Source organism: Callithrix jacchus, chromosome 2, assembly GCF_049354715.1.
Source record: "Callithrix jacchus isolate 240 chromosome 2, calJac240_pri, whole genome shotgun sequence".
Taxonomy (NCBI): Eukaryota; Metazoa; Chordata; class Mammalia; order Primates; family Cebidae; genus Callithrix; species Callithrix jacchus.
In genome coordinates, this window is record NC_133503.1 from 180,129,966 (window position 1) to 180,149,379 (window position 19,414).

At 34.5% G+C, this 19,414-nt stretch overlaps 1 long non-coding RNA gene across 1 annotated transcript in view; it reads left to right on the plus strand.

Annotated features, from left to right (window-relative positions):
* LOC118151584 (uncharacterized) overlaps positions 1–14,229 on the plus strand; it is a 44,489-nt gene extending 30,260 nt beyond the window's left edge. The window contains exons 2-3 of the long non-coding RNA XR_004739972.2: positions 4,076–4,123; positions 14,009–14,229. This is a non-coding gene — a long non-coding RNA (uncharacterized LOC118151584). The remainder of the gene's footprint in view (positions 1–4,075; positions 4,124–14,008) is intronic.
* Positions 14,230–19,414: the final 5,185 nt, after the last annotated feature.

Consider the following 19,414-nt stretch of genomic DNA (forward strand, 5'->3'; position numbering starts at 1 on the left):
TCAGAAAGACAAAATAATCTCAAATTGACACCCAAACATCACCAGTCAAAGAGCTAGAGAAGTAAGAGAAAACTAATCCAAAGCTAGCAGAAGACAAGAAGTAACTAAAATCAGAGCAGAATTGAAGGGACAGAGACATGAAAACTTTCCCCCCAAAAAATCAATGAATCTAGGAGCTGATTTTTTGAAAAAATAGCAAGATAGACTGCTAGAAGAATAAAGAAAAAAAGAGAAAAATCAAATAGACACAATAATAAATTATAAAGGGGATATCACAACTGACACCGCAGAAATACAAACTACCATCAGAGACTACTATAAATACCCCTAAACGCATATGCTAGAAAATCTAGAAGTAATGGATAAATTCCTGGATGCATACAACCTTCTAAAACTGAAACAGGAAGTAGTCAAAATCCCAAAAAGACCAATACAAGCTCTGAAACTGAGGCAGTAATTAATAGCCTACCAACCAAAAAAAAGAAAAAAGAACAAAAAAAAAAGCCCAGGACCAGATGGACTTATAGCCAAACACTACCAGAGGTACAAAGAGGAGCTACTTTTATTCCTTCTGAAACTATTTCAAACAATTGAAAAGGAGGTACTCCTCCCCAACTCATTTTATAAAGCCAGCATTCTCCTGATACCAAAACTTGAAAGAAACACAATAAAAAAAAAAAAAGAAAGAAAACTTCAGGCCAATATTCCTGATGAACATCGATGCGAAAATCCTCAATGAAATACTAGCAAATCAAATACAACAGCACCTCAAAACACTTTTCCACCACAATCAAGTTGGCTTCATCCCTGGGATGCAAGTTTGGCTCAACATATGTAAATCAACAAATGTAATCCATTCCATAAACTAAACCGAAGGCAAAAATGACATGATTATCTCAATAGATGCAGAAGGAACCTTCAATAAAATTCAACATCACTTCATGTTAAAAACTCTCAATAAACTATGTATTCATGGAACATATCTCAAAATAATAAGAGCTATTTATGACAAACCCACAACCATCATCAGATTGAAATGGCAAAAGCTGATAGCATCACCTTCAAATACCAGTGCAAGACAAGGATGCCCTCTCTCCCACTGCTATTAAACAAAGTACTGAAAGTTCTGACAAGGGCAATCAGGCAAGAGAGAAAAATAAAGGGTATTTAAATGGGAAAAGAGGAACTCAAATTGTCTCTCTTTGCAGATGACATGATTCTGTATTTAGAATACCCCATCGTTTCAGCCCCAAAACTCCTTAAGCTGATGAGCAACTTCAGCAGTCTCAAGATATAAAATCAATGTGCAAGAATTACTAACATTCCTTTACTGGCAATAGACAAACACAGAGTCAACTCATGAATGAACCCCCATTCACAATTGATACAAAGAGAATAAAATACCTAGGAATACAGCTACCAAAAGATGTTAAGGACATCTTCAAAAAGAACTGCATACAGCTGTTCAAGGAAATAAGAGAGGGTATAAACAGAAGGGAAAACACTCCATCTTCATGGATAAGAAGAATCAATATTGTGAAAATGGCCATACCACCCTAAGTGATTTATAGGTTTAATGTTATTCACATCAAACTACTATTGACATGATTGCAAACTATGCTACAAGGCTGTAGTAACCAAATCAGCATGGCACTGGTACAAAAACATAAATACAGACCAATGGGATAGAACAGAGACTCAGAAATGACACCGCACATCTACAACCATCTGATCTGATCTTCAACAAACCCGACAAAAGCAATGGGGAACGGATTTCCTACTCAATAAATGGTGCTGAGAAAACCAGTTAGCCATAGACAGAAAACGGAAACTGAATCCCTTCCTTACACATTATACAAAAATTACCTCAAGATGGATTAAAGACTTAAATGTAAAACCCAAAACCATCAAAACCCTAGAAGAAAAGCCAGGTAATACCATTCAGGACTAGGCATGGGCAAAGAATTCATTACAAAAATACCAAAAGCAAGTGCAACAACAAAAACCAGAGTTAACAAATGAGATCTAATAAAGAGCTTCTGCACAGCAAAAGAAACTATCATCAGAGTGTATAGGCAACCTACAAAATGGGAGATTTTTTTTTGTAATCTACCCATCCAACAAAAGGCCTAATATCCAGAATCTACAAGAAAATTAAACAAATTTACAAGAAACAAAAAACCCCATCAAAAAGTGGGCAAAGGATATGAATATACACTTCTCAAAAGAAGACATTTGAATGTCCAAGAAACATATTAAGAAAAAAAAAGCTCAACATCACTGATCATTAGAGAAATACCAATCAAAATCAAAATTAGATACAATTTCATGCCAGTTAGAATGTTGATAATTAAAAAGTTAAGAAACAATAGATGCTGGCAAGCCTGTGGAGACATAGGAACACTTTTACACTATTGTTGGGAATGTTAACCAGCCGAACATTGTTAAAGACAGTTTGGCAATTCCTCAAGGATCTAGAACCAGAAATACCATTTGACTCAGCAATCCCATTACTGGGTACATACCCAAAAGAATAAAAATCATTCTACTATAAAGGCACATGCACAGGTATGTTTAATGCAGCACTATTTACAATAGCAAAGACATGGAACCAACTCAAATGTCCATCAATGACAGATTGGATAAAGAAAGTGTGGTACTTATACACCATGGAATACTATGCAGCCATAAAAATGAATGAGATCATATCCTTTGCAGGAATATGGATGAAGCTGGAAGCCATCATCCTCTGCAAACTAACACAGGAAGAGAAAACCAAACAAGATATGTTCTCACTTATAATGGGAGTTGAACAATGAGAACACATGGACACAGGGCCAAGTGGAGGGAATTTATAGGACAGGTTAATAAGTGCAGCAAACCACTAAGGCATACATATACCTTTGTAACAAACCTGCACATTCTGCACCAGACCTTAAAGTAAAATAAATAAATATATATATATATATAATAATTTTATCTCAGTATTAAATATATTTTTAATATGTTGTGTATCTGTGTTATTCCTTTTAAAATGTATTCACTCAATTTAAAAAATAGTTTATGCATACTTACTCAAGATGAATTTTTTGATTATAAAAATTATCTTTAACAATCTGTAGCTTACATATATTTAATATTTATTAAAAATAAACCTTTGACACATGCACACATATGTTCATTGCGGCACTGTTTACAATACCAAGGACTTGGAACCAACCCAAGTGCCCATCAGTGATAGACTGGATAAAGAAAATGTGGCATATATACACCATGGAATACTATGCAGTCATAAAAAAGGATGAGTTTATGTCCTTTGTAGGGACATGGATGAAGCTAAAAACCATCATTATCAGCAAACTCACACAAGAACAGAAAACCAAACACTGCATGTTCTCACTCATAAGTGGGTGTTGAACAATGAGAACACATGGACATAGGGAGTTGAACACCACACACAGGGGTCTGTTTGGGGGTGGGGGGCTAGGGGAGGAATAGCAGAGGGTAAGGAGATTGGGGAGGGATAACATTAGGAGAAATGCCTAATGTAGATGACGGGGGATGGAGGAAGCAGTCCACCATGGCATGTGTATACCTATGTAGCAATCCTGCAAGATCTGCACATCTACCCCAGAACTGAAAGTATAATAATAATAATAATAGAAATATTCAGAAAAAGTAAAAATAAATATTTATCTATTTTTTGAGCCTCTAAATTTGTTGCTGCCCTTCATGTAATATTCCCTCAGTCTTCAGAACTCCATTTCACAGTCATAGGGTGGAGAAATTAAGGAAGGAGAAGAGTTTAACAATTCAAGCCATCCTTTGCTTATTCTACTTTTCTCCACCTGCTTATGAATAATTTCTTTCTTATTCACTTTTGAAATATTTGAAATGCAGATGTCTATATTGTACTTTCCTTTTTATATTGGGAAAGCACCCCTCAGGTGTTGCTGGAATATGCCTTCGTGTATGTTATTAAGAAAAGATTATTGAACTTCATTTGCATGTGTGGTGTGAGAAAAATAATAGGTATTTTTTCATTCTAATTAATTTTATCTTAATATGATTACAGAATTGCAATATCCAAGACTTGAATCTAGCATCAGTAAAGTGTTACCAGGTGAGTGAATTATTAAATGCATCAAAGTCATCAAGCCATCATTTACCCATGTGTTTGTCTCTTCAAGGGAAATTTGCTAGCATTAAGAAATTGTGTATATTTTTATGTAAGCACTTTTTCACTGAACCAGCTGCTTAAGAGAAAATTGCTCTCTTTCTTTTTTAAGTGAGAGACAGACCATGAGTTAGATAGGCATTTATTATTTAAGAATAGTATAACTTAATGATAGACCATGAGCAAAGAGTCTATTCAGAGAGAAGAGGGAGGACAAAAAGAGAAATACTTAGAGTTTCTCAGGTGGTTCAATATATATTTTTTAATCTGTAAGGACAAATAACAATAGCTTTGAGAAAATTAAAGGATAAATTACAGCTAGAACAATGGCTAGAAACTTATTAAATAGATTTATTGTGTATTTTCTGGTTTGTATTATTTCTGGTTCACATTATAGCTTTTTCCAATAGAAAACCAAATTTTCCATGAAGTAATAATTTTTCTGAGTAAAAAATATTATGAAATATCTTTTAATTAGTATTACTATTTTAATTATATTGTTTAAGTAAAATGTGTTATTTTGAAATGTAAAGGTAGATGTTTCCTATTTTGAAACCATATCACTTATAATTCAAACTCAGATGTTTCTTATTTTGAAACTATATCATTTGTAATTCAAACTAAACAAAATATGGGACTAAGATTTCAAACAGAAGAGAGTCCTAGATAGATGATGTATTAGTCTCTTCTTATACTTCTAATAAAGACATACCCGAGACTGGGTACTTTATAAAGAAAAGAGGTTTAATTAACTCACAGTTCTACATGTCTGGGGAAGCCTTATAATCATGGCAGAAGGAAGAGAAAAAAAGTCATGTCTTCCAGGGCAGCATGCAAAGAGAGAATGAGAACCAAGAGAAAGGGGAAACCTCTTATAAATCTATCAGCTCTCATGAAACTTATTCACACCATGAGACTGCTACAGAAGAAACCGCCCTATGATTCAATTATCTCCCACCAGACCCCTCCCACAACATGCAGAAATGATGGGAGCTACAATTCAAAATGAGATTTGGTTGGAGACACAGCCAAACCATATCAGATGAGGTCACCATTTTAGAGTTACTTCTTTCCCAATTCAAAAGCAGTAAGATTCTGAGGCATAAACAGATATTTCAGTAGATCCATGAGGGCAAAACAGGAGATCAGGATCCATCAAAGAGGTAGAGCCACGCCACACTTCCTCAACTTGTAGTTGAAAGTCTAATAGGTAATATTCTAGGAGTGAATGTGAACCTGAAATAGAGCATTTTTCCTAGGATAAAAAACAGCAACAACAACAACGTTTCATGAGAATAGAATTTCTGCCTGGCTACAGATGGTCTGGAATTGCTGCTGTAGCTACCTCAGTAACCCTCAAAATAGATGAGTACGTTATTAGGGCATCAAAGTCATCAAGCCATCATTTATCTAGGTGTTTGCCCCTCAACAGAATATCTTTTATTCTCTTAAACATTGTTTAGTACACCAAAGAGTTTTTCCTATTTGATAGATATCTATCAGCATTTATATTAGAAACTAAAACAGAATTTTTAAAAGATAATTAACTTATTTACACATAACAACAAGAAACCCACCACATATTAATACAAATAACATATTTTATTAGGAAAAATATTTTCAAAAAGCACAAGTGAGAAGTACTGCATTGTTTTACATTGGTTGAAATATCTTTAAAGTCTGGTGTAATAGTTGACTGCTAGACTGTATTTTCTCCTTCATTTGACACATTGTGAAAATCACATTTCATGTAGTTTAATAAAAATGACACTGTACACTCATGAGAAAATGAGTGCAAAATGTCAAAATTCATCTTGGTATTACTGTGACAATCATTTGAGGCCAGTGGCCCTCTTGACAGATATCTGCTTCCCCATGGGTTGCCAGACCAAATTTTGAGAGCCCTGCTCTTATTAGCTGCCCGACAATAGCAAACATAGCTCTTCTCTAGAGCAGTGATTATCAATTTTTTTTCATTATCATCATGACAAGAAGCATTTTAAATATACTTTTGCTAATGATACTATCCTCATGAAATTAATAACTAAAAGGAACAATATTTGATTGGGCAATGGTGAACTTTCAAGAACCATAAACCATTTGAATATCTAAGGGATTTTGTTCATCCCCAAGAGATGATACTGCCATACTATGATTGTAAGCTCTGGAGAAAGTCACTGTCATTCAATAATCTCCACATTTTACAAAATTATTGAACACTAACTACTAGATAGATAACTAGTTGATGGATGATAGATGAGATAGATAAATAGATTGACAGATAAAATAGAAATAGATTCACAGAGGATCCAGTTAATGCAATAATGATACTTTAAAAGACACAAATATTAACAATATAGCACCCCATTTATTCAACATTAAATGATATTGTGAACTTTTGTAGAAAGATGAAAACAAATTCAACAAAAGTGAGTTCTATATGTAAATATAATTTAAAGAGTATTTATGTGGAAAATAACCAGCAAATACTTTTAAAAATATGAGAGATGAGGAGGCTACTTCTAAAAAACTTTAAAATTTAAAGTAAGTGTAGATTCACAAGAAGTTGCTAAAAATAGAGATCTCATATGTACTTTTCACCCAGGTTCCCCAAATGGTGACATCTGCATAATTATAAAACAATATAACCAGAATATTCCCACTAGCAGAATACATAGAGTTTATTCAGACTTCATAAATTCACATGTAACACGAATGTGTATATATATAATCCTATGTAATGTGGTTACATAAAAATATGCACCACCACAATCCAAATACAAAGAAATTCCACCAATAGTCTCTCTCTTTCTTTTCTTCTGTTGCCATACTTGTCCTCCGACATCTTTCACCGATGGCAACAACTAATCTTCACAAAAATTTTGTTATTTTGAAAGTGTTATTAAAAGGAATACACAGTATGTATCTTTTAGAAATTGAACTTTTTTCACTGACTATAGTTCTTTTGTGATAACATTCACTTTTTGAAATTTTCGTTTCTCCCCCGGCATTTGTCAAATGATGACACAATATCAAAGGCTGAGAATTAATGTTTTGTCTTGGAAGAGAGCCGAAGAGGGAACAAGTTAGCTAGCAGACTCTTTTGTGGCCTAATGAGGACCAAAGATAGAAATGGACAAAATTGACCCTAGGAAGGACCAGAGCCTGATAAAAAGTAATGAATAACAACCTGCTATGGCTGGCCCTCCCCACAGGGGTGTGGTTAATTATGACGTTCCATGGGATAGGAGGAGAAGCAACTATGTAGGGAGCTACAGATAATTACAGCAAATAACAGGCTGCCCACCATTTAACTGTTCTGAGGAAGCAAGTGTTAGAATTCAGGACTAGCCAGGGGTGGGAAGATGTAGACAATAAATACATAAACATCTTAGTGAAGGCCATAAGAGCTATGCCCTAGGAACAGAGGCAAAACGGAGTTGACAGAAACTTCCCAGAGTTACAATCGATATTTCAATAAATTCTATCCCTAGTTGAATGAAGATAATCAGTCCTTAGTCTGTCTGCATAATAGAAGAAAAAGTCACATTTTCTTCATCCAGTCTACCACTGATGGGCATTGAGTTGATTCCATGTCTTTGCTATTGTGAATACTACTACAATGAACACAGGCATGTATGTATCTTTATAATACAATGATTTATATTCCTTTGAGTATATATTCAGTAATGGGATTGTTGGGTCAAACACTATTTCTGGTTCTAGGTATTTGAGGAATCATCACACTGTCTTCCACAATGGTTGAACTAATTCTTAATCCCACCAACAGTATAAAAGTGTTCCTATTTCTCCACAACCTTACCAGCATCTGTTGTTTCTTGACTTTTTAATAATCGTCGTTCTGACTGGCATGAGATGGTATCTTATTTTGGTTTTGATTTGCATTTCTCTAATGATCAGTGGTGTTGAGCTTTTTTTCATATGTTTGTTGGAGCACCAAGGAATACTATGCAGCCACAAAAAGGAACAAGATCATGTCCTTGGCAGGGACATGGATGGAGCTAGAAGCCATTATCCTCAGCAAACTAATGCAGGAACAGAAAACCAAACAAGGCATGTTCTCACCTTTAATTGGGAGTTGAACAATGTGAACACATAGATACAGGGAGGGGAACAACACACACTGAGACCTGTTGTGGGGGGCAGCAGGAGGGAGAGCATCTGGAAAAATAGCTAATACATACTGGTTCTAATATGGAAGTGGTGGGTTGGTAGATGCAGAAATCACCATGTCACATGTTTACCTATGGAACAAACCTGCATATCCTGCACATGAACTTAAAATTAAATTTAATTTAAGTTTAAATTTAAACTTAAACTCTCCTCATGAAATTAATAACTAAAAGGAACAATATTCCTTTTAGGAACAATAATAACTAAATAACAATAATAAATAAATAACTAAAAGGAACTAAAAGGAAAAATATACCTCCTAACATCCAAACAATAAACACACACTAGGCATACTAAGAGACAGAAATGATGTTACAGAAAAACAATACAATAAAAATAATGCAAGCAGACCTGCAGTTGATGTAAATATGGGAGTTAGCCGATAAAATAATAATGTATTTAATGGGATTCAGTTAGGAGTTGAAATGTTAGCAATAGCTAAAGTGTTTACAATGATAAAATAAAATATATTAATATTTCAATATTATTTAAGTAATCAAATAATAAACATAAACAAGCATAGACAATATGTTGTTTTTAACTACAGTCACTATGACATTCAATGGATGTCCTGAGTGGATATTTAGACTTGACATTAAATAAACAGATCTATATACAAATCAAGATTCTAGACTCAGCACAAAAATGAAAATTGTTAAAATATAAGGGAGTTTTAAAATAAATTATACACAACATAAGACAATAAGCTACTGATAAAGAAAAATACAGACAGCTAAAATGACCAATACCAAAAATTAAATGCAATTTTCCTACAGAGCCTTTAATTTAAAATTTACAGGTAAAGGACAAATTTCTAAAACATCTAGATATAGATAAGCAATACTACTTTTATTTTTCATTTCGCATGTCACTTAAATATGACATTTGCCTTAAATGCCCACTGATATGTATTTAGTTATTGACAAATAAAAATATATGTATATTTCTAGTATATAACATGATGCCCTGATCATTGTAAACATAGTGAAATAACTAAATCAAACTTAACACACTCTTGCATACTTAAAATTTTTGTGGTGAGAACACTTAAAATCTACCCTCTTAGCAATATTCAAGTATATAATAGATTGGTATTTAATATAATCACTATGATGTACACTGGATCTCCTATTGTTGGCCACTGGTATGTATTCTTTTTCCTTTTTTTCTTTTTGTTAAGTTTATCCTACTTGGAGGTCTACAATTGGATGAACTGTTTTCCTGGAGTATGTACCCAGAAGTGGGATTGCTGAGTTGAATGGTAGTTCTATTTAAGTTTTTTGAGAAATCTCTAAACTGCGTTCCTTCTAATTGAAATGTTGTATATCTTTATTTACCTCTATCTACCCTCTAGCCTCTGGTAACCTCCATTATTCTCTGTACATATTTTAAAATATATAATCTCAACAATTATTGTAGATGAAAGGGTGCACATGTGTGTTTGTTACATAGGTAAATTGTGTGGCACTGAGGCTTGTGGTTCGTCCCACTGATCCCGTTACACAGGCAGCAAACAGTTCTCAACAGGTGGTTCTTCTGCCCAGTTCCCTCTTCTCCTCCTTCATCTAGTGATCCCCAGTCTCTATTATTCCCAACCTTTCTTTACTTTCACGTGTATTAAATGTTTTACTCACACTTATAAGTGAGAACGTGGTATCTGTTTTTTTTTTTTTTTTTTTTTAGATGGAGTTTTGTTCTTGTTACCCAGGCTGGAGTGCAATGGCGGGATCTTGGCTCACTGCAACCTCCGCCTCCTCCTTCCCTAGTAGCTGGGATTACAGGCACACCCCACCGTGCCCAGCTATTTTTTTTTATTTTTAGTAGAGACAGGGTTTCACCATGTTGACCAGGATGGTCTCGATCTCTTGACCTCATGATCCACCCGCCTCGGCCTCCCAAAGTGCTGGGATTACAGGCTTGAGCCACCGTGCCCGGCCGGTATTTGGTTTTCTCTTCTTGCAGTAGTTCAGTTAAGATAAGGTCCTCTAGCTTCAACCATGTTGCTGCAAAAAAGGTGACTTTATTTATTTTTATGGCTGCATAGTATTCCATGGTGTATATGTACCAAATTTCTTTTTTATCCAATCCACTGTTCATGGGTACCTAGGTTGATTTTATGTATTTGCTATTGTGAATAGCACTGCAATAAATATGAGAATGTGTGTGTCTTTTGATTAAATGAATTATTTTCCTTTGAGTAGGTACCCAGCAGTGGGATTGCTAAGTTGAACAGTAGTTCTGTTTTAAGTTCTTTGAGAAATCTCTAAACTGCTTTCTACAGTAGATAGAGTAGTTTGTATTTCCACTAACAGTCTACAGTATTCCTTTTTCTTTACAGTTTCACCAACTTTAGTTGTTTTCTTAACTTTTTACATAATTGCCATTCTAATTTGTGTATGATCGTATCTCATTGTGGTTTTAATCTGAATTTCTATGCTGATTAGTGATGTTAAGTATTTTTTAATATGTTTCTTGGCCACTGGTATGTATACTTTTTTTTTTTTAAAGTTTATTCTACTTGGGGGTCTGTTGAGTTACTTGGAGCTGTGTAATAATGATAGTCACCAAATTTGGAAAGGTTTTGACCATTAGTTTCTTTTCAACTTTTATTTTAAGGTCCGGGGTACAAGTGCAGGATGTGTAGATTTGTGACATAGGTGAATGTGTGCCATGGTGGTTTGCTGCACAGATCATCCCATCACGTAGGTATTAAACCCAGCATCTGTTAGCTATTCTTCCTTATGCTCTTCTTCCCCCGCCCCTGACAACAGGTCCCAGTGTGTGTTGTTCCCCTGCATATGTCCATGTGTTCTCATCATTCAGCTCCCACTAACAAATGAGAACATGCACTATTTGGTTTTCTGTTCCTGCACTGTTTAGTTTTCTGAAAATAATGGTTTCCAGCTCCATCCATGTTCCTGAAAATTATATGATCTCATTCCTTTTTATGGCTGCATAGTATTTCGTGGTGCAAATGTATCACATTTTTTTTCTTTTTTTTTTTTAAATTTTACTTTAAGTTCTGGGATACATGTGCAGATCTTGCAGGATTGTTACATCGGTACACAAGTGCCATGGTGGTTTGCTGCATCCAACCCCCTGTCACCTATGTTAGGTATTTCTCCTAATGTTATCCCTCCTCTAGCCCCCATCCCCCAACAGACCCCAGTGTATGATGTTCCCCTCCTTGTGTCCTTGTGCTCTCATTGTTTAACATACACTTATGAGTGAGAATACGTGGTGTTTGGTTTTCTGTTCTTGTGTCAGTTTGCTGAGAGCGATGGTTTCCAGCTTCATCCATGTCCTTGCAAAGGACATGAACTCATCCTTTTTTATGGCCGCATAGTATTCCATGGTGTGTATGTGCCACATTTTTCATTAGATATATGCAAATCAAAACCACATTAAGATAACATCTCACACCAGTTAAAATGGTGATCATTAAAAAATCTGGAGATAACATGCTGGAGAATATGTGGAGAAATAGGAATGTTTTACACTGTTGGTGGGATTGAAAATTAGTTAAACCATTGTGGAAGACAGTGTGGAGATTCCTCAAGGATCTAGAAATAGAAATACCATTTGACCCAGCAATCACATTCCTGGATATATACCCAAAGCATTACAAATCAATCTATTATAAAGACACATGCACATGTATGTTCATTGCAGCATTGTTTACAATAGCAAAGACTTGGAACCAACCCAAATGCCCAGGAAAGATAAACTGGATAAAGAAAATGTGGTATGTATTCTTTTAAGAAATCTCTGTTCACATCCTTTGCCCATTTTTAATTGAATTTTTTATTGTTTGCTTATTTATTTGTTTAGTTTCCTGATGGATTCTGGATATTAAACCTTTGTTAGTTGATGCATAGTTCTACGCATACTGTCTCCCATTCCACAGACTGTGTACTTACTCTCTTGGTAATTTATTTTGCTGTGCAGAAGCTCTTAAGTTGAATTAGGTCCCAATTCTCAATTTTTGTTTTTTGTTGCAATTGTTTCTAGGGACTTAGCCCTAAATTATTTGCCAAAGGCAATGCTTAGAGGATATTTTCTAGATTTTCTCCTATTATTTTTGTAGTTTGAGATTTCACATCTAAATCATTAATTCATCTTTTAGTTAATTTTCACATATGATTAGAGGTAGGGGTCCAGTTTTGAATCTAACTTTTCTAGATTTCACATATGAATAAAATCATGGGTTATTTGTACATCTGTGCCTGGATTATTTTGCTTAATACAACGTTCTCCAGATCCATCCATATTGTTGCAAATAGCAAAACTTTTTCCTTTTCATTGTGTGCATGTGTGTGTATACATATATACACCCAATTTCCCTTATTTATTCTTTCAATGATGGACACTTGGTTGGTTCCAAGAGTCCATATTTTGGCTATCATGAATAACACCACATTAAAAAAAATTTGGCTGTTATGAATAACACCACATTATAAAAAAATTCTAAAGCAGTGGCAACCCAAATGTGGCCAAATAAAAGTGACACGTATGCATCCTTACCTCAGTGGTCTTGAGGACACTCACTAGATCTAACCGTTCTTTCTACTTTAAAATATTGTCTTCCCTTTGTTTTCATAATACCTCATTTCCTTGCTTCCTCTTCTTAGTTTTTTTTTTTTGCAAGGCATCTGTCTTGATTCAATTTGTAGAGGCAGAAATTTCTCCAGATTTATCTGTTTCCTACACATTTTTCTTAGCAGATCTTAGTCTATCAATATGTATATGAATCTCAGTTTTCATCTGTGTTTCAGGCTTGCTTTTCTGCATTTCATACACATGTATCTAATTTCCACCTTCACTATATGGGAGTAAATATGTTACAGGATCTCAGTATAAACCTGTTTATAATTGAACACGTCGTCTTCCTTCCCCAAACCTGTTGTTCACTCCTTTGTCTCCCCCACCGTATCACTGATCCACGGAGGTGCTGAAAGCAATATCTACTATCCCCTTTTACCCTCATATCTAATCTTCCAACAAAAAAATACTAAAAAATCAATTCTCAAATTGTCAATTGAAATTCTTTACTTGGTTATATTTTTATTAACATGACTCTTGTTCATATTAGCCTTATTTTTCCCCTACATATCTGTAACCATCTTAACAGTACCCCTCATCCACTCTCTGCTTTTTAATTGAATTTATAAATTGACAAGTAAAAATTGTGCATGTTTATTCTATACAAATATCTACTTTATTCTTCCTGATACCCTTGCCACTCTCTGCCATGGTCACCTTTTATTTTAAGTGCAATCACATGCTGTATAAAAACATTTCAATGAACAACAAACCACGTGCTGGACAGTGGTCCCATAAGATAATAATGGAGCTGAAAAATTCTTATCATCTAGTGACATTGTAGCCATTCTTATGTCTCAGTTCAATGCATTACTCACACGGTTGTGGCAATGCAGGTATTAACAAACCCACCACACAGCCAGTTGTATAAAAGTATAGCACATGTAATTGTGTATATTACATAATATTTGATAATGATAATAAAGAACTGTGTTACTGGTTTATATATTTATTATGCCATACTTTCCATCATTATTTTAGAGTAATCTTTGAAAAGTTGTACTTTTCTGCTTATTAAAAAAAACTGTACATCAGCCTCAGGCAGGTCCTTCAGGAGGTATTCCAGAAGAAGGCATTGTTATCATAAAATACGACAGCTGCATGCAAGTTATTGCCCTCGAAGATCTTCCAGTGGGACGAGATGCGGCGGTGGAAGACAGGGATAGTGATAATCCTGAGCCTGATTGGGCTGAGGGAAATTAGTTTTTAACAAAAAAAATTAAATATTAAAAAATATATAAAATGTTCCAAATACAAAAAAGCTTAAATAATAAGGAAATCAAAATAAAATAATTTTGTATACCTGTACAATGTGTGTTAAGATGTGCTATTATGGAAGTGTCAAATGTTAAAAAATAAAAAGTTTCTAAAGATAAAATATTATGGTAAACTAAGATTAATTCATTATTGAAGAAAGAAATATTTCTAAATAAATTTGGTGTTGACTCCATGTACAGTATTTACAAAGTGCACAGTAGTGTCCTGGGCCTTCACATTTACTCGCCACTCACTCACTGTCCCACTCACCGCTACTTCCAGCCCTGCAAGCTTCATTCCTGGTAAGTATCCTATACAGGTGTACTGTGTTTTTTATATTGTATGTTTACTGTTTACTGTACCTTTTCTAGATTTAGATATTTTAAATACATAAATACAATTGTATTAAAATTACCTAGCACAGAAATCTGCTGTACAAATGTGTAGCACAGGAGCAATAGGCGATGCTCTATATCTTAGGTGTATAATAGGCTATCCTATCTAGTTTGTGTAATTATCCTCTATAGTGTTCGCACAGTGACATTGACCAAGAACACATTTATCAGAACATATCCCTGTCATTATGCAATGCATGCCTATAACGCTTGTTATAGAATCCTTAAACATATTATTGTACCATGATTTCTTCCTAAAATATGAAATGGTATTTAATGTCTTCCCTCAATGAAAGATAAAGAATTATACCGAGAAACTAGCTGCCTCCAACTTCTCTTTACAAACTTCGTTGGCAAACCTTTAATTTTAATTCACTCCTTCACTTTTGTTTGATCGCAAAGATTATTAATAAAGTTTTTACTTTTAAAACAAAATCTCTGCTTTATTATCTACAAAATTTAAAACTTACTCTTTGGTGTTCTGTAAAGTAACGTGAAGGCTTACGCTCCCCATTATTTTTCTATCTCCCACTTGCAAATATGTCAACCATACTATTATAATTTCAATGTATATAATAGTTACATTACCTGTATATATATTTACATATATTGTTATTTTTATCCTGAGAATAGAAAATCAATTTAAAAGATTTTATATTGTTTTTAACTTTAAATATTTCGAATTTTAATTTTAATATTATATTTACATCCTGCACAATCAGGGAAATTCAATCAATCGATCTATCATGAAAGCCTTGTATCTGTATCATTTAGAGAGTCTCTTAAGCACTGAGATCTAACAGATTATATTTTCTCACACTTCATTATTTGTTCAAAATAGCTTAATGCTGTTCCCTACTTCCCCATCCACGATTTTTTCTCTTTGCCCCTTTTCCTAATCATTAATAATCATTAAATAATAATGATTACTAAATAATCATTAAGATGCCTAGGATCGTGCAAACTTAAATAAATTCTAGTGATTGTTCCATATGAATCTGCTATTTATGTTTGCTATGTAGCTATCCTTTTATAATTCTTATTGAACTGTTGTGTTGAACTTAGAAACCTTTTTGTCCTTGGCTGAGGATCAGTTATTTGTGTAACTAGAAATAAAAAGTATAAATGATTCTCTTTTTTTCTAAAATAGTATTAATTTTGCATTAACACAATTGTTAATCAAAACAGTTGACATGATTATTAACACAATGTTAATACAAACAAGTAAAATGCTTCTTATTCAATAATCTTATATTTTGTTACCATATTTATAATACCAACAAGCACCAGATTCTCTTAAGGTTTAAAAAAGATATTTGTTGATCTGAAATAACCCAGTGATATATCTGGGTATTTTGTTTTATTCCTATTTTTAAAACTCATGGGCTTATATTATTCTTGATTTTGTGAACTTAGTATATGCACAATCTTATTTTGGCCCCATATTTGAACATTCCTTTGAGATTTCCACACTTGGTATTTTCGCTCAAGTGAAATGTGTTTTTTTCTGTTTTTCTTCCAGCCCTTCTTTTCCTTGTTCTTTAATTTGTTTTTAACAACATCGTATCCTTGGGTTTATTTTACAGTATGTTTTATTTAAAAACATCATGGATGCTACTAAAAATTCTATAACTTCATCAACAATAAAACAGATACCTACTGGGCATGGTGGCTCACGTCTGTAATCCCAACACTTTGGGAGGCTGAGGCAGGTGGATTACCTGAGGTCAGGAGTTTGAGACCAGCTTGGCCAACATGGTGAAACTCCATCTTTATTTAAAATACGAAAATTATCTGGGCGTAGTGGCAGGCACCTGCAGTCCCAGCTACTCTGAAGGCTGAGGCAGGAGAATCACTAGAACCCAGTAGGCAAAGGTTGCAGTAAGCTAAGATTATGCCACTCCACTCCAGCCTGGGTGACAGAGTGATACTAAAAAAAAGAAAGACAAAGAGAGAGAGAGACACACCATGTTTCCATATGGGAAGTCTTAATATTAGAAAGATAGAAATGGCCAGGTGTGGTGGCTCACACCTGTAATCCCAGCTCTTTGAGAGGCCGAAGCAGATGGATCAAGAGGTCATGAGATCAAGACCATTTCACTCAACATGGTGAAAACCTGCCTGCTAAAAGTACAAAAATTAGCTGGGCATGGGTGTGCGCACCTATAATTCCAGCTACTCAGGAGGCTGAAGCAGAAGAATCTCTTGAATCTGGGAGGTGGAGGTTGCAGTGAGCTGAGATCCCACCACTGCACTCCAGCCTGGCGACTGAGTAAGATTAGGTATGAAACAAAACAAAACACAGATAGAAATTTACTCTAAGTTAATGATGAGTTATTCAGTTCCAGTAAATATTTTCACTTTGATTTTAAGAGCTGAGGAAGTTGATTATAAATTTTATTCAGAAGAATTGTTTAAAAGAGTAGTTAGAAAACCCAGAAAGGCAATGTGGGGAAGCCAACCATACCAAGCTTTTAAATATCATATAAAGTCTGTGCAGTTAAAACAGTTTAGTATCAACATGGGAACTGACAGGCATACCAATGAAATAAGATAGAAACCCTAGAATTAGACAAAGTATATTTGGAAATTCAGTATACGCTAATGAGACATTTCAAATCAGTGAGGAAAAGATAATTGATGTTTTGATAACTAGGTAGTTTTAGAAAGAAAAAACTGGATCCATTTCTAATCTCTGATTAATCTCAGATTTCTAATTTCAGATTAATATATAAATATAAATTTTCAGATATGAAGTTATGAAAATGGGTGAATGATGAGTGAATTCTTAGTAATGCATAAGTAGTAAAATTTATCTAATAAATATTTAAAATTTAGTGCAGTAATAGAAAGTATAAATTTGATTATACTAAACATTTCATCTCAAAAACACCATAAATAGATCAGGAAGACAAATGAAAAACTGAAAAATTAAATTGCTACTTCTTTAAAACAAAATGACTGTTAAATGTATAAAGGGCTTCAAAATTAATCAGGAAAAAAGCAACAACATATGATAATAAAAGAGCAAATAATATGAATACTAAATGCCAGAAAAAGAAATGTCAGTGGCCCTTATACATATGACAATATGTTCAACCTCAGTAATTATAAGGGAAAAGCAAACAAACTTCATTTAGCTATCATTCATTATCTTTCAAGCTTTTAAAAGTCTAAAGGTTGAAGTTGTAGATCACAAAGACATTTATATGTCACTATGGAAATGCAAACTGGCATATCACTCTTTAGGGGAGATTTGACAATGTTTATCAAAATTGCATATTCCTTTATCCTTAGAACCAGCAAACCTATTTCAGAATCCTAGAAATCTATTCAAAGGTAAATTGACAAAAAATAGAAAATGACTTATGAACATTCTTTTCAGCATGATTTTAAAAAGCAAAAGACCATAAACAACCTAAATGCTATTTAGGTTGACTGGTTGGATAAATTATGTTGCTTAGGAAACTGGGTAAACAATGAAAAATCAGGAAGTATGCTGCACTGCTGGAAAATGGAACAAACTCTATAATTTACCAAGTAGTTAACTCCAAAATATATTGTTCAATGATGAGTGTAATTTAGATAAAAGTATGTGTACTATTGCAAAAGGAAAATAAATACTGGGGCCCCCAAATCACTAAGCTAAAGGGGAAAGTCAAGCTGGAAACTGCTTAGCACAAGGCTGCCTCCCTTCCTATTCAGTCACCCCTTTGCCCACTGAGATGAATTTGTTATCTCTTTGCCTCATTTAGAGAGGCTAACCAGAAACTCAAAAAGAATGAAACTATTCATATCTTATATACCTATGACTTGGAAGCCCCCTCTCAGCTTTGAATTGTCCTCTTTCCCTCAAGTTGTCTCATCTTTCCAGACTGAGCAAGTGTACATATTATACATATCGACTGATGTCTCATGTCTCCCTAAAATGTGTAAAACCAAGCTGTGCCACCTTGGGCACATGGCATCAGGACCTCCTGTGGCTGTCATGTGTGAACATATAGAACCCTGGCAAAATAAAGTTTTCAAATTAACTGAGACCTGTCTCAGATTTGGGGGTTCACATTTTGGTAACCACAGAGGGATTCTGAATGGGGATACCCCTGACTTGACCAATCTCCTATCAGTGCTTGGTACCAGTATGAGCTAACTGTATGGCTCAAAACTGGGGGAGAATTTGCTGAGGCCTGGGAGCACAGCCTCCAGAGAATCTCTGGTGTCCAAAAATTTGGTTAAGATCTAGAGTGTATTTTACTGTACACCTCCCTTCTTTTTGGAGTTTTACTTGCTTCCAAAAAGGAAGGCAAGATTTCCTGTATCCATCACAATGGAAGGCAAGTATCTCCTTTCTGGAGTTCGAGCTCACTCTTAGCAGGGAAGAAGAGTTTGAGGATTTTTTTCCTTATGATGGGATGATAGAAAGCAGTCTTCAGCCTGAGATCCATCCCTAGGCAAGTAGCTTGGAGTGGGGTTTGGTCTTTGCTAAAGTTTAGCCACCAGCTGGTCTTAATTTCCACTTACATTAGAGCACTCAGTGATCATATTGTTGGGTTTTTGTTGTTGTTTGTTCTGGACTTTCCCCCATCAGATTAGACCAATGTTAACTGACTTGGTCAAATACAAGTGAGAATTCCAAGTTATGGGTAACAAAGCCTCTCTACTTTGGACAAAATTTCTCGCAACAGCAAAAGAGGGAAAAAATGTGCTTAGTTTTTGAGTTTGTTTCCTGTCTTAAAAAAATATATATATTCTTTCATTTACTTTTCTTCCACCCTATACCTCCTACCCC